The 26,699-nt window shown below is 44.9% G+C and overlaps 1 protein-coding gene across 1 annotated transcript in view; it reads left to right on the top strand.

The window, feature by feature from the left end:
* Positions 1 to 26,699, top strand: part of LOC137377094 (ecotropic viral integration site 5 protein homolog) — a 279,264-nt gene that overhangs the window by 79,566 nt on the left and 172,999 nt on the right. The window lies entirely within an intron of this gene.

The following is a 26,699-nucleotide window of genomic DNA, read 5'->3' as shown; positions in this document are numbered from 1 at the left end:
GCAGGCAAGAGACTAAAATGGTGCTGGGTATTGCAGCTACTTCATTTAATCCTGATTAGGATAAATTCATGAAGCTCCTCCTGTTTTTGGTGGGAATTTTGGTCACCTAGACTGAGGTCCACTGAAAAAGTGGCACAGGTGGAAACTCAACATTAAGTCCAATTTGCGCGCTACTTTGGTCGCCATTTTTAAATGCAGTTCGTGCAGGAGCGACTTGAAAATTGTCCTCATACAGTGTAAATAGGTTTCATGCTCATGCCACATGTCACATAGTTTCTATATAAAAAAAAGTTTACTGATTGGCATTATTGATTTTCAGATGCTTCTTTCAGACTCATATATGTGGCAGTGTTTTTGTTCCCCTTCTTTGGGAACAGGGAAGACAGATAAGATTTAATTGCTTTCCATGATACTGGGCTGAATTTTACAGGTCGCCCGACGTTGGGGGTCGTGGCGGGGGTAGGGGTGTGGGATGGAAAATGCCATTGGGAGAGGCCCACCATGCTCCCCGATGCCGGGAAGGCCTGGCCCCATATTACCGGCGGTGGAGAGGCCTTGTGGCAACCCGCCCGCCGCTCGGCGACGGGAGCCCAATTTCATTATGTAAAGCGCTACTTACCTTGCTGCATTATGTATCCTGCTGCCTCTTTGGAAAAAATTTTGCATATTCATATTCAGGTGAACGGCCGTCGCTCACGTGCCTTCCCGTTCCCGACTGATAAAAGCCGGCGGGACAGAAGGTGCAGTGCTTGGAGCCTGTGAAGGTTAGTGTTGAGATGGGTCTCAGCTCTGTATGCATGTGTATGGAGGTGGGAGGGGGATGGCATTACCGGGGTCACAACTCTGCAGGCATGTAGGGAGATGGGAGGGGGATGGTATTACTGGGGGCACAACTCTGCAATGATCAAGGGAGGTGGGAGGGGATGGTATTACCGGGTGCACAACTCTGCAGGCATGAAGGGAGGTACCGTGTACCCTCCCTCTGTAAAGGGGGCACTCTGTACCCTTGAATGTTTGTGTGAGTAAAGGAACAGTGGCACTTCAGGAACCCTTTGTGTGGGGTGGGTGCCATAAATGGTAGGTGTTTAAGAGAAACTGGCTGGTGGGCCGATCGATGCAACTGCTACAATCTGAATGTGGTCATGCTGAGCCACTCTTCATGGAAGCTAAGGCAGACAAAGCATGTTATGCCACGTAGTTGATGCATGAAAGCGCCTGATGTACCAATCAACATCATTCTTTGCCTGTTAGGTGCCCTTGAAGGAACTGAGTTTAATTGCAACTTGGAGATGGGGATGGTACACCCTGTATTCATTGATCTGCTTGTCGTGAGGAGCCATATGCACTGCAGGCAGAACCAAGAGGCAGGTGCAGCCCACATGGAAGACCCGTCGTGAGCAGCAGCAACCTCCAAGGCAAACCCGCCACTATAGAACGCCGCGCATCTACAGGTCGCCCATGACATGCCTGCACATGTCTGAGCGACAGAGGCGACTACGGATGTCGAGAGAGACAGTGACACATCTCTGTGCCCTGCTGAACAATGACCTGTAACCGATGGGCTTCAGTGGGCATCCTTTGTCTGTGGTCCTCAAAGTGACAGCGGCTCTTAACTTCTACGCCTCTGCAGCATTTCAGGGACCCACCGGCGACCTATGTGGGGTGACGCAGTCAGCAGTGCACCGCTGCCTCAACGAGGTCACCGATGCCCTGTACCAGAGGACCGGTGAGCATGTTTGCTTCAGGACGGATCCTAAGAGCCAGACCCAGAGGGCCATCAGATTTGGCTCCATTGCGGGACTCCCACAGGTGCAAGTGGTCATAGATTGGCCATCAAGGTTCCCACTGGGCCACCAGCTGCATACCTAAACCGTATGGGCTTCCACTCGCTCAATGTGCAGCTAGTATGTGATCACTGGAAGCGCTTTATGCAAATTTTTGTCCGCTTTCCAGGCAGCTGCCATGGCGTCCTCATCCTGCGCAAGTTACAGGTGCGTTGCTGTTCACTGAACTGGCTCACATCGAGGGGTGGCTTCTTGGAGACAAGGGCAACCCCTTGCAGACATGGCTCCTGACACTGGTGAGAAACCCCACCACTGATGCAGAGGAGAGATACAACGCCTGCCACGGCACTACAAGAGCCACCATTGAACAGACGATCAGCATGCTGAAAATGCCTGCATAGATTGGGTGGTGCCCTGCAGTACTAACCGGAAAGGGTAGCTCATATAGTTGCTGTTCGCTGTGCTCTCCACAGCTATGCACTCAATAGTGGGGAGGCCTTGCAAGATGAGGAGTGACGTGAGCAGGACTCCTCCGCGGATGATGAGGACGCAGAGGGCTTGCAGCAGATAAGGCGCATGGGAGGACAGAGAGCATCCAGGCGGCACATGCAGGGCGAGCAGCGAGCAAGGGATGCACAACAACGCCTTATTGATCAACGGTTCTCCACAGCATAAAGTCCACCGTGTGCTCTGCAAGCCACACAGCACCCTCGTTCACCTATTGCACAGCAGTCCGCATCTGCAACATCTTTGTCTCCACCATTACTGGCGGCAGCAGACTAAGCCATTGTCCATATTCCTGCATCTGTGGAGACACACATGAGTAATGCTGGCATGGCAATGTTATTCCGTACATTGGCAGTTCTGAAAGGCCAATGATGTAATGGGAGGAGACATGATCGGTACATGATGGCAGATGTCATTAAAAACGACACGCATCTCAGTGAAGAACATTTAGTGATTTAACTTTTTACAGTGTAGTGTCACCCATGCAGACCCATTTGTGTCACGGTGATTTATTGAAATGTTTGCGAGTGCTCCTTCGCAGTGCCACCTCTGTGCTAGCAACCTGACTGGAGGAAGGCTGCAGATCAGAATGCCCTTTGTCTGTGGATGACTTCGACAGTTGTCCTCCGTGTGCATGAGGCCTGGAGGGCCCTGGCATCTGGGGGGATCCTGTGTAAGTGCAGAACTCTCCTCAGACGTCGTGGCTGCTGGAGCTTGACCCACCGTCAGAGGAGCCGGTGTCCACACTGGAATCACCTTGAGGGGGGACCCCAGATATGCCGTACAGGCTCACCTCCTCCATCTCGAGGCTCGTTTGAACCTCTCTGCTCTCCAAGGAAGGACTAGGGGTAGGGACACTCTCCCTACGGTCCCTCTCTCGCCTAGCCACTGCTGCGAGGATCTCATAGCTGTAGCGAGGGATTGCAGGTCAGCGCGAATTAATGGAATCTGGCTCTCCAAGAAGGCCGCCGTCCTCTCCATCGATGAAGCCATGCACTCAAATTCCTGGGACATGGCAGCTGTCATGGCCTGGATGGAGTCCCCCATCATCTCCTCAAGGCTGCGCATGGACTGTGGCATCTCCACCAGATATTGCCATGACTGCTGCTGTAGCTCCACCATGCCCTGTGCTGTCGATAACAGAGGGTCATCAGTAGCTTGGAGCTCAGCACAGGCCTGGCCACCCACAGCCCTCCGACTATCAGGGGCCTCGGCTGTCTCAGCCTCAGTCAGCTGCTCGGACGTGTGTGCAGTGCTCTCACCAGCTTGTGACCCAGACTCTAAGGCCAGTTGGTTTGCCACCGAGGTGACTGTATCTGCGCTGGTGGAAAGTGTGGGAGTGTCATGAGACGCTCCATCCTCTGAGGATGTCTCTTCCTGCAAGATACAATGTGAAGAGCACACTCAGTCTTTGTGGTGCGCATGTAACAATTCCGACAACATTGTCTCATACAATAACATTTTCACAGTGATCATTGTGTGTATCAAATGCTGTCTGTTCACCCAGGATCCCGAGCTCAACGTCATCGACGGAACGGTCCACATGGATTTGGAAGAGCTCGAGGGCCACCTCCTCAGCCTGTGGTCTTACATCTGGCACTCCTCCACCAGTCCTGTTTGCCTCCCGAGCACTGTGGGCTCTCTTTGCCTGGAGGAGCAAGGAGGCAGATATTAAGAATTGCAATGAAACAACATGATACATGTCACAACAGGGGTGCTGGGCCCAAAGGTGGGGAAGGCTCAGTCTGCACTACTGAGTCAGCCTGTCATGTAGGTGCCATGCTCTCAGCAGCAGACAAGGGTGAGTTCTTTCATACGTGCATCCATTAATGTAACGTCATTCCTCCCTACCCAACCTCCCTGTCTTTGGCATGGCAGTGTGGGGACACCCAGGTTCAGCGGAGCCATGAAACAAAGTGCCACTTTTGCAGAGCGCAAGAGATCGTTCATCCTTTTGGGGCACTGGACCTAGTCATGCCGGATGGCCCCACAGTTACTGGCCTCCTCTGCCACCTCCACCCAGGCTTGCTTGGTCAGCGGGAGGGCCTCTTACCATTGCTGGGGAAAAGGTTCTCCCGCCTTGCCCTCACAGCCTGGAGGAGACTGAGCAGGGAGGCATCACTGAACCGTGGGACCACCCTGGAGTGCGCCTCTGCCAACTTTGGAATATTCAATGGATCTAGGTCTCAACAGGTAACTCAACAGTCTTCCCTTGGCAGCTGCAGCAACAAGGTTGTATGTCTCATTTATAAGTATTGCAGGCTGCCTGCCTTTTAAATATGGCCCCAGCACCTGATGCCAATCACAGCTGCGTCAAGCCACCCCCCCCCCGCCCCCCACGTCATTTGGGGGAGTGGCGCGTCCCGGGCATGTTAATTGCAGCTCCGCGACGAGCGATCCGCATAAGTGGACTGACATTTTTGAAAGGCCAGCTTATAAAATCCAGCGCACTGTGTGAACTCAGTGACAATTTTCAATATCCCTGTCTATTTCTGTGTATATCATACAACATTCCTCTGAATCTGATGTATGTATAACCAGCATTACTGCTTTTAAAAAATGAAATTCCTTTGTATTCATCTAAACTTAGTCTGCTAATAATGTTTCATTTCGAAATAAGATACTTGGGTGAAGATCCAGGGCAAAGCAACCCGCTTAATTGCCACCCCATCCACCATCTTAAACATTCACTCCTTCCACCACTGGTGTACCGTAGCAGCAGTGTGTACTGTCTACAAGGTGCAGTTCAGCAACTCACCAGCAGCACCTTCCAAATCCGTGATATCTACCAGCTAGAAGAACAAGGGCAGCAAACGCATGGGAACACCACCACTTGTAAGTTCCTCTCCAAGTTACACACCATCCTGACCTGGGTCTGTTTCGTCATTCCTTCATCATTGCTGGGTCAAAATCTTTCCCAAACAGCCCTGTGGATGTACATACATCACATGGACTTCAGCAGTTAGGAACAGAGGAGCAGGAGTAGGCCATTTAGCCCATTGAGCCTGCCCTGCCATTCAATGTGATCATGGCAATTCATCCACTTCAATCCCTTTCCCCCACACTATCCCCATATCCTCTTATGTCATTTGTATTTAGAAATCTGTCAATCTCTGCTTTAAACATACTCGATGACTGAGCTTCCACAGCCCTCTGGGGTAGAGAATTCCAAAGACTCACAACCCTCTGAGTAAAGAAATTTTTCCTCATCTCTGTCCTAAGTGGCTTCCCCAATATTTTGAAATTGTGTGCCCTGGTTCTCGACTCCCCAACAAGGGGAAACATCTTAGTTGCATCTACCCTGTCTACCTCTTTAAGTATTTTGTCGGTTTCAATGAGATCACCTCTCATTCTTTGAAACTCTAGAGAATACAGGCCCAGTTTCCCCAATCTCTCTTCATAGGACAGTCCTGCCATCGCAGAAACAAGTCTGGTGAACCTTTGTTGGACTCCCTCTCTGGCAATAATATCCTTCCTACGATAAGGGGACCAAAACTGCAAACAGTATTCGAAGTGCAGTCTAACCAAAGTTCTATATAATTGAAGCAAGACTTCATAGCTCTGGAGGGATACAAGATGGCCAGGAAGGATCTGAAGAAAGGGATTAGGAGAGCTAAGAGAGGGCATGAAAAATGCTTGGCGGGTAGGATAAAAGAAAACCCCAAGGCCTTTTACGCGTATGTCAGAAATATGAGGATGACTAGGGGGACCGTAGGTCCGGTCAAGGACAATAGCGGGAGACTGTGTGTTGAGCCGGAAGAGATAAGTGAGGTTTTGAATGAGTACTTCTCTTCGGTATTTACAAATGAGAAGGGGTGTATTACTGAAGAGGACGGTGGGAAGCAGACTGGTAAGCTCGAGGAAGTGCTCGTTAGGAGGGAAGATGTGTTGGGGTTTTTGAATAACTTGAAGATAGACAAGTCTCCCGGGCCTGACGGGGTATATCCAAGGATGTTATGGGAAGCAAGGGATGAAATTGCAGAGCCGCTGGCAATGATCTTTTCATCTTCTCTGCTGACGGGGGTGGTACCAGGTGATTGGAGGGTGGCGAATGTTGTGCCCCTGTTCAAGAAAGGGAATAGGAACAACCCTGGGAATTACAGGCCAGTTAGTCTTACTTCGGTGGTAGGCAAGTTGATGGAAAAGGTGCTGAGGGATAGGATTTCTGAGCATCTGGAAAGACACTGCTTGATTCGGGACAGTCAGCACGGTTTTGTGAGGGGTAGGTCTTGCCTCACAAGCCTGATTGAATTCTTTGAGCAGGTGACCAAGCAAGTGGATGAGGGTAAACCAGTGGATGTGGTGTACATGGATTTTAGTAAGGCATTTGATAAGGTCCCCCATGGTAGACTTATGGAGAAAGTCAGGAGGCATGGGATAGTGGGGAATGTGGCCAGTTGGATTAAGAATTGGCTAACTGATAGAAGGCAGAGAGTGGTCTTAGATGGTAAATACTCAGCCTGGAGCCCAGTTACCAGTGGCGTGCCGCAGGGATCAGTTCTGGGTCCTCTCCTGTTTGTGATTTTTATTAACGACTTGGATGAGGAAGTCGAAGGGTGGGTCAGTAAATTTGCAGATGATACAAAGGTTGGTGGAGTTGTGGATACCGAGGAGGGCTATTGTCGTCTGCAAAGGGACTTGGATAGGTTGCAGTGCTGGGCTGAAAAGTGGCAGATGGAGTTTAACCCTGAAAAGTGTGAGGTCGTCCATTTTGGAAGGACAAACATGAATGCAAAATACTGGGTAACGGTAGGGTTCTTGGGCATGTGGAGGAGCAGAGAGACCTTGGGGTCTATGTGCATAGATCATTGAAAGTTGCAAGTCAAGTGGATAGGGCTGTGAAGAAGGCATATGGGGTGTTAGCGTTCATTAGCAGAGGGATTGAATTTAAGAGCCGTGAGGTGATGATGCAGCTGTACAGGACCTTGGTAAGGCCTCATTTGGAGTACTGTGTGCAGTTCTGGTCGCCTCATTTTAGGAAGGATGTGGAAGCCTTGGAGAGGGTGCAGAGGAGATTTACCAGGATGTTGCCTGGAATGGAGAATAAGTCTTACGAGGAAAGGCTGAACATTCTAGGCCTCTTCTCATTAGAAAGGAGAAGGATGAGGGGTGACATGATAGAGGTTTATAAGATGATCAGGGGAATAGATAGGGTAGACAGTCAGAAACTTTTTCCCCGGGTGGAGCAAAGCGTTACAAGGGGTCATAAATTTAAGGTGAAGGGTGGGAGATATAAGGGGGATGTCAGGGGAAGGTTCTTTACCCAGAGAGTGGTCGAGGCATGGAATGCCTTGCCCGGGGAAGTTGTTGAGTCAGAAACTTTAGGGACTTTCAAAAGGCTTTTGGATAGGTATATGGATAAAGGAGAATGATGGGGTATAGATTAAATTGTCCTTGACAGAGGACAAAGGATCGGCACAACATTGTGGGCCGAAGGGCCTGTTCTGTGCTGTATGTTCTATGTTCTATGTACTCTTGTACTCCAATCCTCTTACGATAAAGGCTAACATACCATTAGCCTTCCTAATTGCTTGCTGCACCTGCATGTTAACTTTCAGTGACTCATTGACAAGGCCACCCAGGTCCCTTTGTACATCTACACTTTCTAATCTCTTACCATTTAAGAAATACTCTGCACATCTGTTCTTCCTACCAAAGTGGATAACCTCACATTTTTCCACATTATATTCCATCTGCCACATTCATATCCACTCACTAAGCCTGTCCATATCCCTTTGAAACCACTTCACAACACAAATTCCCACCTAGTTTTGTGTCATCCGCAAACTTGGAAATACTACATTTGGTACCCACATACAAATATTTGATATATATTGTGAACAGCTGGGGCCCAATCACTGATCCCTGCGGTACCCCACTAGTCATAGCCTGCCAACACGAGAATGACCCGTTTATTCCTACTCTCTGCTTTCTACCAGTTAACCAATCTTTAATCCATGCCAGTATATTACCTCCTATTCCATGTGCTTTAATTTTGCTAACCAATCTTCTGTGGGGTACTTTATCAAAAGCCTTCTGAAAATCCAGGTATACCACGTCCAGCGACTCCCCATTATCAATTCTGTTAGTAACATCCTCAAAAAACTCCAACAGGTTCATCAAACATGATTTCCCATTCATAAATTCATGTTGACTATGCCCAATTAGATTATTATTATCCAAGTGCCCATATCCTTTAGAATAGATTCTAGCATTTTCCCAACGACTGATGTAAGGCTAACAGGTCTGTAATTCCATGTTTTCTCTCTCCCTCCCTTCTTAAATAGTGGGGTGACATTTGCAACCTTCCAACCTTCAGGAACCACTCCAGAATCTATAGAATTTTGGAAGATGATCACCAATGCATCCACTATCTCCATAGCTACCTTTTTCAACTCTCTGGGTTATAGAATATCTCAAAGGGAATTAGGGATGGGCATAAATGCTGGCCTTGCCAGTGATGCCCACATCCTGTGAACGAGTATTTAAAAAAAAAAAGCCCAGAGGTCATTAAAGATACCACCAATGTTGAAAACAGCAAGAGAAAATATTGGAGTAGAGTTACGATCGAGGTTGGAGGAATGCACTGTCTTTCTCTAGTTCCACTACTCTGCTGGTCACATATATTTAAATGTTTTACCCAGTTACCAATATGGCCAGTTATATACTTTGTATTAGTTTCAGAATAAAAATCCGCCAACCAGATTTCTTAAATAAACAGCAATGTTAATTTATTATTAAAAAATGTATTCATTAAAGATGCAAATCTTATTAACACACAGATTGAAATATGGAAGTATAAATATATTCCCTTCTAAATAACCCAACACACATGGACATACACACACATCAGTTAAAGAAAAAATAAAGAAGCTTTCTCTGCAGAGATCAACTTTACAAAAACAAAAATACTTTGGCCAAATACTTGTTAATTCTTGAAGAAAAAAAGGATAAAATATGAAATGTTGCCGATGACCTTTGGTCTGGCGTCTAGTGACAGGTGTTACTAGACACGTGGTTGTTACTGGGATCTTTTCAGAAGCTGTTTGTTCAGGAGATGTCGAGAAGTAATCTTACAGACTTTTCGGGAGAATTATTGTATTCTTGGCATCAGCTGTCACACTGGATTCTCAGAAGATTTTTCAACCCAGGTGGCAAAGGATGACTTGGCTTCTCTGTTAGCGGGAGACACACCAACCACCGTCCAAACAGTCTCCAAAAGCGAAACCAAAACTCCTGAACCATAAATCTAGCCATGTGACATCCCTTTAAACAGCTCCAAATAGTTCCATAGTCCATAAGGTTCTGGCTGTTTACTTAGGTTAAGACATGTGACTTCCAGTAAGCAGTTGTTTTTAAACAAAGTCCCAAGTGTCCTTCCAGTGACCCTTTTAAAAACAAAACGGTTCCAGCAACTCCTCAGGTATTTTCCACAGTCTTTTAAACACAAGTCCTCAAAAATATTAACAATGGAAGCACGTTCATGACAAGAAAATCATAGAAATCACAGCATGGGAGACCACGAAGCTGAACACATCCGTGCCAAGGCAAGTAGGGCCAGCAGTGCTTGGGTTGGAAATATAAGGGGTCATTTTGCCTTTGTGCGATAGTGTAAACCAAATGATAGCAAACTGGTGACCTGATTTACATCACAAAAGTCATAATTATTTCAGCCTGCTGTTCTGCAATTTTAGTTCATAAAAATTGGGAGGGTTGTAAAATGGGCTGCTTCTTCACTATCACCCGTTTTACACTATTGCATAAATTTAAAGTTACCCCCATTGAGTCTTGATGTGCGGGAGTGAAAACAGATGGGAGCTGAGTCATGATTTGGGGCTGCAGGGACAAATGAGAGCAGTGAATCCTGATGTGGAAAATTTATAAGGTAATGGGCCTTAATGAGAAGGAAATGATTGGCAGGGAGAAATGAATCCTGATGTGAGAAAGTGAGGCAAATATGCTGTGCGAAGAGGAGCCGATATTACAATCTGAGTTGTGATAGCAAGGCTACTTCTCTTAGCTGCTTTGTGTGTGCTTATAAATAAAGGTTTGCATTTACATACCATCTTTCACATCCTCATGATCTTTCAAAGTATTTCACAGATTTGAAGTGTAGCAACTGTGATTTTAATAGATAAACTTATGGGCCAATTTGTATACAGCATGTTAAAGCTATTAGCTGATTTCATGCCATAATGCAAGGTCAGCTCATTTAAATAAGCATTTAGTATTTGCAGTGCATCCTGATAAAGAGGAGTAGAAATGACTGCAACAAGATGAACAGCACCGTTACAGGTGTAGTTTTGGAGGAGGTGGTCCTTTTGGAGTGGAGGAGCATTCCCTTCAGAAGAATAGCACAAGTGCAGCCTTCTTGGAAGTACTAGAAATATTAGAGGAATGCTATCTCATGTGACAACTATCTTATGTTCACTGCATGCTTGGTGTTTCTTCTTTGTTGGGAAGAAATTGGGAAGAAATTTGCTGATTTGCAAAAAGTTGCCACAGTAATGTGCTCAAATTTTGTTTAATTTTACAATGTTGCCTTGCACTGCCTATCATACTTTACAGCACTGTTAGGTTGGTGGAGTATCACAGGAGAGTGCTTTGGCAACAGTTCTATTTTCCAAAAGCATAGGCATGCCCATGCTTTAGCATTGCAGTCTGTATTATTGCCATGTCAATGTGTTTTCTCTATAGCCCATGAAGAAAACCAAACAAGGAAGAAACACCAAGCATGCAGTGAACATAAGATAGTTGTATGTTCACAGATTCGCATGATGACCCAGGTCCTCTTCTACCGGTTGAGATAATATCTATTCTATGAAAGGGTTATTTGTGGGATGTGGTTGTGTAAGGTGCAGTTATCTTGTAAAATTATCATTTTAAATGGATGATGAGCACCAGCAGTACTATTCAGATGCAAAGACGACATTATAGGTCCTCCTTTATTTGTTTTTTTTGGGTCTTAGAAACTAATGCATGCTTGATGCATTAGCCCTGGTGCCACAGGTATGTGCTGGCACATTATACAATGCTATGTGTGATGGGAACCCAGATAGCCTCAAGCTTCAGCAGTGTATGGCTACATTTTCAGTGCTAACTTAGATCATTGGCCCCAGTGAGTCCTGATGTGGGAGAGAGGAAAGGGATAAAAACAGAGTTATGATATGGAAGAGAGGGGGCAGATGGGGATGGTGAGTCCTTCTGCCGACTGAAGCAGCTGTAGTGAGTCAGAATGTGGGGGAGAAGCTGGATCGGGAACAATGAGCCTTCATGTGGGCAGCAGTGGATGCATCGGAAGTACTGAGTAATGTTGTCGTGTGTGGGAGCGGGGTGACTGGGCTGGAGGCAATGAGTCATGATATGCAGGAGTGCATATGCTTTTAAATAAAAAGGAAAACAATTGTGTAAAAGTAGATGGATATGCATTCCAAATTTGCAATAGATGCCCTGTGAATTGGTTCCTGTATATATATTTGGGTTTGCTTGCAATATGGGTAATCAAATTCATCCCATTGATAATCATAGCAAAATAGAAAACTGGTGTTAACACGAGGCTGAAATTATTATCATGTTTAGTTTCCACCTCATTTGTAGTATACAACAGTCTTTGCATTCAAAGTTAGCTCTAAAGTACAGAATCATGCAGAATGTTGCTTTTCTTTTCGAAAAAGAATAATATCATGTGATTCTGTGGTAGTCTCTAATGCATTTGCCTTTCCTGTCTCTCCGTCATTTGGAAAAAGAAAAAAAAATCTCTGCAGTTTCCTGTCCTGTTCACTGCTACTGTAAAGTTACTTATATATTGCTCCATACTGAAGTTATCAGGTCACATTAAAATTCTGAAGTACTGAAAATTGAATAGTATAATTCTACACTGTGCAAAACTCAATACCAACTCTAATAAACCGATTGATCAACTTGGACACTAAGTACAATGGGGGAGACGTTGGCCTGCTTTTACTTGATTTCTGGGTGCTAAATGAGTGTTCGAGGGATAAATTTTGGATAGTGGTATCTATTGCCTGATCCTCCTGTAAGTGCTGCCAAGTTGGAAGCAGCGGTAGGCAATGACATGTTGCACCAGGTATTATTGACTCAGCCACAGACATGGGGGCAATTAACCTGTATATAAAGTGTATAGCCAATCTAATGCCATCAAAACACAGTCTGATTTAAAACACATTTCTCCCTATAAATAAAGAAGCTAAGCATACAAACATCAATGGAGTGCAGCATAACTGTATGAGCTAGCTAGCAAAATAATATGCAGTGCCAATGCAAATTAATTTTGTTGATAGAATAGAGGTAGCTACACCATGTCACAGGGTGGTAGATGGACCTTATCGGATGACCTCTGTGGATTCACACTGTATCAAGAGTGCAGATTCATCCAATAAACCATGAAACTCAAGGAGAGAATTGTTATTGAGGTGAGGCAGTAGAAAAATTAGCAATAGGAAGACGAACCATTTCTCACACTGCCGTTGTCATAAGACAATTTAACCTGTAAATTAAAAGCAAAATACTGCGGATGCTGGAAATCTGAAATCAAAACAAGAAATGCTGGAAATACTCAGCAGGTCTGGCAGCATCAGTGGAGAGAAGCAGAGTTAACGTTTCAGGTCAGTGATCCTTCTTCAGAACAATTTAACCTGTGTTTTGCAACTTCTCCACCTGCTTATAATATGTGTCTGAGGACAGGGCAGCCAACCAAAGGGCAGTGATCTCCAAATCAGGAGAATTTTATAGAATGAAGCAGATAGTACTTCAGAAGAGTCAGGTAAAACAGAAAAGCAGAGTGGGACAGGAAGGACAGAGAGATTAACGGTAGGTAGCCAAGACTAGTTTATTCATCTTGACAGGCTGTTAAACTAGGTCCTGGATTCTAAAATACAGAAATAACAGAATTTCTTATAGACAAAATGTCATTTCCTCACCAAAGTTGGTGACAAAAATAGATAATCACAATTACAAATAAAGAGTGCCCTTCTGTTCCTCCAATAAAGCTATTCATTTAAATTCGCGAAAATAAAACCAAAATACTTCGGATGCTGGAAATCTGAAATAAAAATGAGAAATGCTGGGAATACTCAGCAGGTCTGGCAGCATCTGTGAAGGGTTCTGAAGAAGGGTCACTGACCTGAAACATTGACTCTGCTGAGTTCTGAAGAAGGGTCACTGACCTGAAACGTTAACTCTGCTTCTCTCTCCACAGATGCTGCCAGACCTGCTGAGTATTTCCAGCATTTCTTGTTTTTATTTCTTTTAAATTCACTTATGTCTGTATCTCATTCTATCACTGTCGATTCCGATTCAGCTTTGACAAGATAATTATTAGCAAAAGGTTTTTCTGAAAAATGTTGAGCAGTTGTTACTGCATGTATTATTCAGTTACAAAATGTTTAGTCACTATCTATATACCCCAGACCAACCAATTTATGTCCAAGCCAAATCTATTACCTGTTAACAAAGGTGTACTTTTAATGTAATTTATTTATGTGATACAGACAACTTTCAATAACATTGGCCAGTCTGGTTATCTACCCTCAAACTCGATAGTAAATGATGCACATCGTAGTTACTGATCTTTGGCATACTTGTAAAACTTGTCCTTTAATCCAATTTGCAGCAAAAAATATCAGTTAATGACTGTTTCTAACATGGTCATTGAAACAATAAATTTTCACTCTATCTTCCCCGACAGTTTTTAAAACTGCAAGTGCAGCATAGCTTTTGTTGAGGAATCGTAGACAGTTCATCATTGATTAAGGTTTATTAAAGCTATCCATTACATTGTATTTACTAGCTGTTGTATGTGGGACAGCAGCATCCTGTTTTTGCCAATATCACTCAACCCTATTACACCATACTCTTGTATTCATGAGGAACCTACAGTGCTGACTTCTCGCGATTACTTGGATTTTCTTGCCTGTTTTCCCCTCAATACAAGTGTTGGAACGATATGATTCCAAATAGATAGCAGCGGAATTGCGACATGTATAAAAGTCCAGCAGCTTTCAAAATGTCACTGAGCTTGTGTTCCAAGTGAAAGCAATGCGTACCAGAGCGTAGAAACCGAGGCATTCCCTAAGTGACTTTTGCTATTAAAACGAGTTTACATAACATGAGCCTTTAACCTTGTGTTCTAAAATAACCTATGTGCTAGGTTATTTTAGAACACAAGGTTGAAGGCTTGGAGCAGGAGGAAGAACATCCTTCCTCCGATAAGGAGACCAAAACTGCACATAATATTCCAGGTGTGGCCTCACCAAGGCCCTGTATAATTGCAGCAAAACGTCCCTGCTTCTGTACTTGAATCCTCTCACTATGAAGGCCTACATACCATTTGCCTTTTTTATCGCCTGTTACACCTGCATGCTTACCTTCAGCGAATGGTGTACGAGGACACCCAGGTCTTGCTGCATATTCCCCCCTCTCAGTTTATAGCCGTTCAGATAATCTGCCTTCCTGTTTTTGCTACCAAAGTGGATAACCTCATATTTATCCACATTATACTGCATCTGCCATGCATTAGCCCACTCACTCAATTTGTCCAAATCACCCTGAAGCCTCTCTGCATCCTCCTCACAACTCGCCCTCCCACCCAGTTTTGTGTCATCTGCAAATTTGGAGATATTACATTTAGTTCCCTCATCTAAATCATGAATATATATTGTGAATAGCTGGGGTCCTAGCACCAATCCCTGCGGTACCCCACTAGTCACTGCCTGCCATTCGGAAAAAGACCCATTTATCCCTACTCTTTGTTTCTTGTCCGCCAACCAATTTTCTGTGCATCGCAGTACACTACCCCCAATCCCATGTGCTTTAATTTTACATGCTAATCTCTTATTTGGGACTTTGTTGAAAGTCTTCTGAAAGTCCAAATAAACCACATCCTCAAAGAATTCTAGAAGATTTGTCAAGCATGATTTCCCTTTCATAAATCCATGCTGACTCTGCCCGAATCTCCAACTGTTCTCTAAGTGCTCTGCTATAAAATCTTTGATAATGGACTTTAGAATTTTCCCCACTACCGATGTCAGGCTGACTGGTCTATAATTCCCTGCTCTACCTCTACCTCCCTTTTTAAATATTACAATCTTTGTCTTACATAGGGGGCCAGTGAGACAATTTCAAAAAGATAAAGACATTAAAAATGTATCTTATTATTCATCAAAAGAACAACAAATGTGCATTTTGTGAAGAAGCTTTAAATAAGACTAATTTATTGACTTACTGTCTTGTGGTTGGACACTGATTTAGTGAGATATCTGGCATTTTTTTGCTTGCACAAGTAGTCGATGTTTGCCCACACACTTGTAGCAATGCGAAGTATTCTGGATAGATGTCCATCTGTCAGAAGTGATCTTGATCACGCTCTCTTTCTCCTCTCTCTGTTCTCTTGCTCACGCTGTCTCTTTCTCTTCCTGTGTGCCCCCTCTCTGTGCTCCCCCCTCTCTGTGTTGTTCCCTCCCCCGCTCTGTGTCATCCTCGCTTTCTCTGTCTCCCACCCTCGGAGTTATATTTTGTTGAGGTGCTGACGTCGGGATCCATAGGGGGTGGGGAGAGTGCGGCCAGAAGATTGTACCGGCAACGGCCCACCACGGAGCCCAATGCTGGGAGTGCCGGGTGGGTGTGGGGGAAGGTCAATTCTTGCATTGGGGGGGATAGGGCACGTGTTATCTGGAAGTATTATGGGGGGGGGGGGTGATATTTTTATTGTCTACTGGTGGTGGGGGGGGGGGGGTGGGCGGTACGGTTTCAAATATTTAAATTTAGCCGCAGGTCTGGCTGCCTTTAAAAATGGAGCCAGCGCATGCGCACAGGCAGCTGGCGCCGTTGTTGGCATCGCAGAGCCCGCCCCTGCCAAGTGATTGGTGGGGGCCAGCCTGACCGATGTTATATCATGAGTGGCAGCGGTAAAATTAAATTCAGTCCTCTCTGTCCACCATTCTCTCTCTCTCTCTCTCTCTCTCTCTCTCTCTTTCTCTCTCTCTGCCCTCCCCCTCTGTCCCGCCCCCTCTCTCTGTCTCCTCTTTTTGTGCGTGTCCCTCTCTGTACCCCTCGCTTTCTCTCTGTACCCCTCGCTTTCTCTCTGTACCCCTCGCTTTCTCTCTCTACCCCTCGCTTTCTCTCTCTACCCCTCGCTTTCTCTCTCTACCCCTCGCTTTCTCTGTCTACCCTGCTCTCTCTCTCTCTCTGCCCCCCCCCCCCCCTCCTGTCTCCTTCTCTCTCGGTACACCCCCCGTCTCTTTCTCTCTCTCTGTGTCGTAGAGTCATTTATGGCTAAAGAAAAAGGCTATTCGGCCTATCAAGTCCATGCCGGCTCTCCACGGAGCTATACTGCCAATCCTACTCCCCGGCTCGATCCCCGTAGGCCTGCACATCTATTTCTCTCAGGTGGCCATCCAACTTCTTCTTGAAGTCATTGATTGTCTACACTTCCATCACCCTTGTGGGCAGCAACAAAGATGACTGCCACAGGCATCTCAGTCCCAGCCAGGTACCCAGATCACTTGAGTGTTTATGATGTAAATAATAGTTAACTGCTAAGCAATAAAGCACTGGGAAAGTTACTGCACAAAGGCTGACTTGTGTGTTTCCATTTCATGTTGGCGAAACACAGGAGAATGGGAAGTGAGGGTTGGCAGAGCGATGGAGTGTGCTCTGGAGCCTTCCTGTCCGTCCTTCCTCAGTCTTGTGTCCCTGGTGCCCAAGGGTCTTCCTGTGCTCCAGCAGATGCTGCTCCTCGTCGCTGGTCAGACCAAGCTCGGAGAAGCTTCCTCTTATGCCCTTCCTTTGTTGGCATTGAACTGTGGAGTCTGCCTGAACTACCTCCCCTAGCAAAAGCCCTTGTCAAGAATGCAAAGTTATGCAGGATATTTCTCCCGTTTCCTCCCCCCCCCCCAACCACCTCGTCCATCTCTCTGTCTCTCTGCCCCTCTCTCTCTGACCCCCCTCTCTCTGCCCCTCTCTCTCTCTGCCCCTCTCTCTCTCTCTGCCTCTCTCTAGGACCTTCTCTCGCTCTCTCTCTCTCTCTCTCTCTCTCTCTCTCTGTCCCCCTCTCTTTATGTCCTTCCCTCTCACTGTCCTCCCCCTCTCTCTGTCCCCCGTCCTCCCTCTCTCTCTCTGCCTCTCTCTCTATCTGTCCCCTCTCTCTCTGACCCCCCCTTCTCTTTCTACCTCTCCCCCTCTGTCCCCCTCTCTCTCTGCCTCTCTTTCTCTTTGTCTCCTCCCTCTCTCTCTTCACAGTTGCAGAGTGGGAAGGCTCAGTAGAGCAGCTTTGTGGTTGGTCAGTTTAAAAAAAGAATTGCAATGACAGTTTCACAGCTGACAGGTGCTGAGAGTGGGAACCGCGATTTCCGAACTTCAGACAGCTTCGTGGTTTTCCGACAGGTTTTTAAAAAATAGTCGGAACCTGCCGGAAAACCCTAAAGCTGGCCAAAATTCGGAAACCGCTGTTCCCGCACCCAGCACGTGTCAGCTGTAAAACTGACATTGCGATTTTTTAAAAAGCCAGTCTGGAAGAAGAAGCCAATGGGAAATTTCTCATCGCTGAAATTAGCAATCACGGACCTCAAAACCTTTCACCATGGCACTGGTACGTGTGCAGACACGTTACTGACACCTGGTTGGAAGCCAGAAACTTCTCAATGCCTCGGACATCCACCTGAAATAGGATGTGAGGAACCTTGAATATGCTAATCGGAGCCTCATGCCTGTTTTAGGCCCTCATTCCCAAATTCAGCAGAAACTTAGTGCATGCTTCACTCAGTTTTCCTAAATGTACTGCAGGCTAACTACTGATTCTTAGAGGTACTGTTGGACATTGCTGACGAAAAGGTAAATACTTCTCTTTTGCTTACATTAATATGGAGCATGAGGACCAAGAGTGCCACGAGTACTGCAGGCTGCAGCTGAGCTTTCTACTCCCTATTGTCCCTTCCCCCCAATAGAACCTGTCTGTGGACGGGTGGACTGAGTGTCAAGTCGCTGATTTTGGGAAGGCCCTGACTAGCAAGCTGCACTGAGGTGCCCAATTGGTGTCTGCAGCTCTCTGGTTTTATGGAAATGAAGCCTGAGGCTAATTTGAAGCAATCCTTGGGTCTTCGTCTTTGGATGCGTGTTCCAGCTATGCCACGCACCTCACGTGTGTTTCTGGTGCAAAATCAATTTCTCAACCGATGAGTTTATGTCTGGACACATTCACATGGCTCAATATGGATATAAATAATATTAGCACAAACACACTATAAACACAGGAACAAATTACAAAATGTGTTGTGGGCTGCGACATACAGCAATTACACATTGTTCACCAAAGAGAAGTTGTTGCCCAAAATATGTGTAGACAAAAAGAAGGGCACTCATCAGATGTTTTCAATAGCAAGCCTGCAATCTGTGTAAAAAAGTGTTGCATTAAACGAGCATTTGATTTGTAGGGTCTGAAAGGCAGATATTCTTAATGAATGATTCCAAGCTTTTCACACCACAGTCAGTACTGAAACACTTAAAAAAAAAATCAAGACTCAAGCTTGCTGTCAATTCACATCACATTCCAATAAAATGGAAAACTAATGTACAGCAAACAAAAAAAAACAGAAAATGCTGGAAATACTCGGCAGGTCTGGCTGCATCTGTGGAGAGAGAAAACAGAGTTAACATTTCTGGTCGATGACCTTTCATTAGAATTGGGAAAAGTTAGAGACGTAATGGTTTTTAAGCAAGTGCAGAGGCAGTGAAGGGTTGGGGTTGGCAGGGTGGGGGAGCAGAAGAACAAAAGGGAAGGTTTGTGATAGGGTAGAAGGAAGGAGAAATTAATTGACACAAGGGATGATGCTGCAAAGCAAAAGGGAGTGGTAATGGGACAAGTAAAGAGACAAAAGATGTTTCTAGAAGAGATGTGAATGGCAGAGTTATAAACAGCTCTCGTCCAAAAACAAAACAAAAAAACCCCAAAATGAGCAAAGGAAAAGGAAATACAATGGGGACAGAGATTATGATCTTGAAATTGTGGAACTCAATGTTGAGTTCAGAAGGCTGTAAAGTGCCTAATTGGAAGATAGGTGCTGTTTCTCGAGCTTACATTGAGCTTTATTGGAACATCTCAGGAGGCTGAGGACAGAGAGATTGGAGTGGAAGTAGAGTGGAGAATTAAAATGACTGGTGACCAGAAGCTAAGGATCACGCTTGCGGATTGACTGGAGGTGTTCCACAAAGCGATCACCCAACCTGCGTTTAGTCTCCCCATGTAGAGGAGATTGCATCGTGAGCAGCGAGTACAGTATACTAAATCGAAAGAAGTACAAGTAAATCGCTGTTTCACCTGGAAGGAGTGTTTGGCTCCTTGGACAGTAAGAAGGGAGGAAGTAAAAGGGCAGGTGGTGCATCTCCTGCGCTTTCAAGGGAAGGTGCCCTTGGAAGGGGAGGGGGTGTTGGGGCAATTGAGGAGTGGACCAGGGCATCGTGTAGGGAACAGCCCCTTTGGAATGCTGAGGGGGAAGGGAAGATGTATTTGGGGGTAGCATCATGCTGGAGGTGGCAGAAATGGTGGAGGATGATCTATTGAATGCAGATGCTGGTGGAGCAGTAGGTGAGGATAAAGGGGAACCCTATTGTGGTTCTGGGAGGGAGGAGAAGGGGTGAAAGCAGATGTCCGTGAAATGGAATGTATACGGTCGATGGCCTTCTCAACCAAGGTGAGGGGAATTCTCAGTTGAGGAAAAAGAAAGGCATATTGGAAGCACTGGTATGGAAGGTTGCATTGTCAGAACAGATGCGACAGAACTAGGAGAATAGAATAGAGTTCTTACAGGAAGTTGGGTGTAAAGAAGCGTAGTCAAGATCGCTGTGGGAGTTGGTGGGCTTATAATGAATATTGGTTGATACCCTAGCCCCAGAAATGTGGACAGAGAAGTCGAAGAAGGGAAGGGTAGAATCAGAGATAGACCATGTGAAGATGCGAGAAGGGTGGAAATCGGAAGCAAAGTTGATAATTTTCCAGTTCAGGGTTAGAGCAGGAAACGGTGGATTTTGTAGTCCGCCGCCAGGAACGGTGGCAAACGCAAAACGTGGCAGCCGTCCCACACGTGATCCATGAGGCCGTGCTGCCACAATTACACGGAGGGTGGCTACTTACCATAATCACATGGTGGGAGCGGCATTGGCAATGCAGTGAACAGCGTCACCTGATGCAGGAGCAGGTGCTAGTGCCATCTTTAAATGCTGCCAGCCCTGCAAACAGTGTATCCAAATGCAGAGTTGCCCCCTTCCACCCATGCATAAAATAATGCAGGGTTGCCCCCTTCCCCCATCCATTAAATAATAGAGTTTCCCCTCCCCCCCCCTCTTTATCCATACGCACAATGCAGTGTTGACCCCTTCCCCGCCTCGGTGGTACCAGCTTCTCATGGACAGGAAAGTAAAGGTGCATGAGTGTTGCACGTTGAGCTCAACATTTGAACGGGTGGTAAGATTGCGGCGAATTACATTCAAACGGATGTAAAGAGGTACTTACCATATTTAAAGTAGGGTCCCATCGCAGAGTGGCAAAGTTGCCGCCACGGAGCTTCGCTGCCTCTGGGAAGATCGGAACCTGCAATCATAAGAACATAAGAAAGAGGAGCAGGAGTAGGCCATTCAGCCCTTCGAGTCCACTCCGCCATTCAATGCGATCATGGCTGATCTTCTACTTCAACACCATTTTCCTGCACTATCCCTGTGACCCTTGATGTTTTTAATATGTAGAAATCTATCAATCTCAGTCTTAAACATACTCAACGACTGAGCCTCCACAGCCCTCTGGGGTAGAGAATTCCAATGATTCACCACCCTCTGAGTGAAGAGCTCCTTCCTCATCTCAGTCTTAAATGACCTTCCCCTTATTCTGAGACTATGTCCCCTGGTTCTGCACTCCCCAGCCAGGGGAAACATCCTTCTTGCATCAACCCTGTCAAGCCCTGTAAGAATTTTTTATGTTTAAATGAGATCACCTCTCATTCTTCTAAACTCCAGAGAATAAAGGCCCAGTCTATTTAATCTTTCCTCACAGGACAATCCCTCCATCCCAGGAATTAGTTTGATTTTAGATTTAGATTTAGAGATACAGCACTGAAACAGGCCCTTCGGCCCACCGAGTCTGTGCCGACCATTAACCACCCATTTATACTAATCCTACACTAATCCCATATTCCTACCACATCCTCACCTGTCCCTATATTCCCCTACCACCTACCTATACTAGTGGCAATTTATAATGGCCAATTCACCTATCAACCTGCAAGTCTTTTGGCTGTGGGAGGAAACCGGAGCACCCGGACTATATAGACTATAGAGTGAACTGGAATAATTTTTAAACTATAAAAATGAACTAAACTCCAAAAAATAGACACATTTTGCTGCAGACAAGATGGAGTAAGAGATTAGGTGACCCCTCCTGTAATCTAAACTACTGTTGAAGACTAAACTCATCATCATGTCCGGACTAGTCTTGGGGAAGGTACATTAAAATGTTAAACAAGTCATTCAATGCTAAATGGCTCCTATCTTCAGGAATTTGGCTGACAAAAATCCTTGCAGACAGAGCGGCTCCAGATGCAGAGCCAAGATAATAGGCGGGATATAACACCATTTTATCAAGATAAACCACATTCAAACCCATTGTGTAACAATAGCCACATTGTATGAACACAACAGGAGAGACCATCCATGGTCACCTGACCAAAATCACAACCTGATAAGAACTTTTCTTTGCAGAGATTTCTCTGAAAGACAGTCAGAGAGACAGAGAGAGAGAAAGCCAGGAGCTGAGAGATCCATTCCAGCCAAGACAGCCCTGTCTGCAACATCATTAAACCACCAAATCAGACTGCAGAGGTGACCTTGAAAACTACCCAACTGAGAAACTTTAACAGGATTGTCCACCGACTTTTACTGAGTCTTAATTAAAGGAGTCTGCAATACTTTCGTAAACCAAGAAAAGGAACATCAGGCCTGCAACACTGTTACAAATCCCTCCCGAAGCACCAACAAAGTTTCAAAGTGAAATCTTTACAACAATCGTACTTCAGTACATGCTATCCTCTAACTGCAATCTTTATGTGTGTGTGCATGTAGTGCATGAGCGAGTGGGTGAGGTTGTGAACATTTTTAGATATTTTAAATAAATAGTTATCTTTTTTAACCTACGCGAAAACCTGTCATTTTAGTGGTCAAATAAAAAGACAAACATTCAGGGACTAAAACAACATTTTTAAAAATACTGTCTATGGTTAGTTGCGAAGTGAGAAGTGGAAGTCCTCTACACTACCTCTCATCTGTCCGTGACACAGGTCATATGAAACAGTGAGCTAGGGTAGGAGATTGTGCCTTCAAGAAGCTCAGCTTAGTCTTAATATCAACAAGATCGATAGTGAGACAAGAAAGTGGGTAACAGGGCATATTTACAGCTTAGAAGGAACAAGAGAGAAATTTTCAGAGTTCATTGAACATAATAGTATTGATAAAATAAAGACAAGAAAGGCTGTAATGGACAATGATAGGTTGGAGACTAGAGATGAGAAAAAGGATCACATATCAGACAGCAGGCTTTTCTCCTGTATCTTTTCCAGCAGTGCAAGAAAGGACTTAAACAGTCTCCCCGATATACGAATAGTGCATAAGTCTTGGATAGACCTGGGCTTTATTGAAAGTTAAATCTTGTTCAGGGAATTTTTGGAGTAAGAAATAGAACTAAACTTCTTGGAGACACTGTTAGCAAAGGAAGAGATGTAGCAATTCCATTTATGGTCAAAGGAGAAGGTGGAAGCTTAAGATTACAGCTAACAAAAGTTTTTTAGACCTATAAGCCACATGAATAAACTTTACCTTTGAAGAAACAATGACCCCAAAATTTACAATCTGTGCACTATAAATGGAGCACAGCTGAGCTGGAGTGGAATTTGGTGCAAGCCAGGGTACAAGGAATTCCTGTCCCTTTTTCTTCCCTTCAGAACTCCTAACCATGGTGGTCTTTGGGTGTATTGTGGCCCCATGCAAATGAGCAAAATAAGTCACTCCCTCTATGTCAGGTATATCTTTCTTTAGATAAGGTGACCAAAACTGCACATAATACTCCAGGTGCGGTCTCACCAAGGCTCTATATAATTGGCAGTAAGACATCTTTACTCGTATACTCAAATTCTCTTGTAATGAAGGCCAACATACCGTTTGCCTTCTTAATTGCTTACTATACCTGCATGTTAGCTTTCAGTGACTCATGAATAACGATACCCAAGTCCCTTTGAAATTCAACACTTTCCAGCGTCTCACCATTTGAGAAATATTCTGTATTTCTGTTTTCTACCAAAGTGGATAACCTCACATTTCTCCACATTGTATTCCATATGCCAAATTTTTGCCCACTCACTTAGCCTCTGCAAGTCCCCTTGAAGCGTCTTTGCATCTTCCTCACAGCTCACACTTGCACTTAATTTTGTGTCAACTGCAAACTTGGAAATATTACATTTAATTCCCACATCCAAATCATTAATATTGATTGTGAATAACTGGGGCCCAAGCACTGATCCTTGTGGTAGCCCACTAGTCACAGTCTGCCAATCCAAAAATGACCCATTTATTCCTGCTCTCTGTTTTCCGGCCGTTAATCAGTTCTCAATCCATGCCAGTATATTCCCTCCTATCCCATGTGCTCTAATTTTGTTTACTAACCTCTTGTGTGGGACCTTATCAAAAGCTTTCTGAAAATCTAAATATACCACATCCACCAGTTCCCCACTTACCAATTATGCTAGTTACATCCTCAAAAAACTCCAACAGGTTTGTTAAACATGATTTCCCTTTCATAAATCCATGTTGACTCTGCCCAATCCTACCATTATTTTCAAAGTGTGGTGTTATCATATCCTTTATTATAAATTCTAGCATTTTCCCTATGATTGATGTTAGGCTAATAGGTCTGTAGTTCCTGTTTTCTCTCTCCCTCCTTTCTTCAATAGTGGGGTTACGTTTGCTACCTTCCAATCTGCAGGAAGCATTCCAGAGTCTATAGAATTTTAAAAGATGACTACCAATGCATCTACTATCTCTACAACCATCTCTTTCAACACTCTGGGATGTAGATGATCAGGTCCAGGGGATTTATCTACTTTAAGCCCCATTAATTTCTCTAGTACTATTTTTTTACTAATATTAATATCTTGCAGTTCCTATTTTACACTAGTCCCTTGAATCTCCATTATTTCTAGGAGGTTTTTAGTATATTTCCTCCGTGAAGACAGACACAAAATAATTGTTTAGTTTATCTGTAATTTCGTTATTCCCACTACAAATTCTCCTGACTCCACTAGTAATGAACCCACATTTGTCTTTGCTAATCTTTTCCTTTTTACATTCCTTTAGAAGCTTTTACAGTCCGTTTTTATGTTTCTCGCTAGTTTACTCTCGTTCTATTTTCCCGTTAATCTTTTTCTTGGTCCTCCTTTGCAGAATTCTGAAATGCTCCCATCCTCAGGCTTACCATTTTTTGGCAACTTTATACACTTCCTTTGCTCTTATACAATCCTTGATTTCTTTTGTTAGCCACGGTTGGAACACTCTTCTGTGCTTTTATGCATTAAAGAAATGCATTTTTGTTGTAAACTATGTATTAATTCTTTAAATGTTAGCCATTGCCTGTCTACCATCATACCTTTTAGCGTAGTTTACCAATCTACCATAGCCATTTTGACCCTCATAACTTCATAGTTTCCTTTGCCTAGATTTAAGACCCTAGTTTCCGATTGAACTACATCACTTTCAAACTTAATGTAAAATTCTAACATATTATGGTTTCCTAAAGGCTCCTTTACTACAAGATTATTAATTAGCCCTTTTTCATTGCACAATACTGGATCTAAAATAGCCTGTTCCCTAGTTGGTTCCTCAATGTACTGCTCTAGAAAACCATCTTGCGTATATTCCAAGAATTCGCCTACCCAGCCACCTATTCCCAGCTTCCTGTCCTTCCTGAATATTACATACCCTTGGATATTCAGGTCCCAGCTTTGGTTTCCTTGTAGCCATGTCTCTGTAATGGCTATCAGGTCACACATATGAATTTCTATTTGAGCTGACAATTCATCTGTTTTATTGTGAATGCTGTGGGTATTCAGATACAGAGCCCTTAATTCAGTTTTTTTAAATTGTTTTTGTAAATTCTGGCCCTGTCTGTTTGCACACTCTAAAGTTTGCAATCACTGTCCCTTCCTGCCATACTCTGATCATCATTACCTTTATTGCTACCTTGATCTATTGCCTTGTCATTTCCCTTTAATTTACTCAATCTTCCCCTACACGATCCCTTCTCTCCTCTATTTATTTTAAAGCCCTCTACTTACCTAGTTATACAACTTGCTAGAATACTGGTCCCAGCAGGGTTCAAGTGAAGTCTGTTCCAATGGTACAGCCTCCATTTTCCCCAGTACGAGTGCCAGTGTCCCACGAACCAAAACCCACTTCTCCCACACCAGTCTTTGAGCCACACATTCATCTCTTTAATCTTATTTACCCTGTGCCAATTTGCAGATGTCCCGAACCCTGGCACCGGGCAGGCAACACAGCCTTCTGGACTCTCACTCTTGGCTGCTGAGAACAGTGTTTATCCCCCTGACTCTACAGTCCCCTACTATCACTGCATTCCTTTTAACTCCCCCCACTTGATCGGCTTCCTGTACCATGCTGCCATGGTCAGTCTGCTCATCCACATTACAGCCTTCGCTCTTGTCCATACAAGCTGCAAGAACCTCACACGTTACTCAATTGCAAGGGCTGAGGCTGCTCCATTCCCACCTTCGCGATCCCCTTACCTGTCTGACTCGCAGTTACACCCTCCTGTCTCTGCCCACTGACCAAATCAGACGACCCTATTCCAAGGGGTGTGACTGCCTTCTGGAACAAAGTGTCCAGGTAACTATCCCCCTCCCTGATGCTTTGTAATGTCTGCAGCTCAGCCTCAAGCTCATCTACTCTGAGCTGAAGCTCCTCAAGCCGCAGACACTACAGACATGTTTGCCATGGATTGCCGTAGCATCCGGGAGCTCCCACATACTGCAGCCGCGTCACATCACCTGTCTTGCCACCTTTGTTGTGTTAATTAAATCAAATTTATTTCTCTTAATTGCAGCTTTGGGTTCCGCGGTGGCCGCTGCCGCTCCCATTGTGCTCCCCACCCCTCCCCCGCAACGAAACCCGACGTCGGGAGGAGAACAAGATCCGGCCCACTGTCATCAGTGTACTGGAGAGAGAGGGGACTTGTTTAGCCCTAAAGAAAAGAATGTTCCACATAGCCCACAAAAAGGCAGACATAACTGGAACTCATATAGGTTCCCAGAGCAACATCTTTTATTGTTAAGAAATGAGTGTAGT

This window comes from Heterodontus francisci, chromosome 14 (assembly GCF_036365525.1).
Source record: "Heterodontus francisci isolate sHetFra1 chromosome 14, sHetFra1.hap1, whole genome shotgun sequence".
Lineage (NCBI taxonomy): Eukaryota > Metazoa > Chordata > Chondrichthyes > Heterodontiformes > Heterodontidae > Heterodontus > Heterodontus francisci.
Note: the sequence above shows the minus strand (reverse complement) of the source record. Positions and strands in the feature narration are given on the sequence as shown.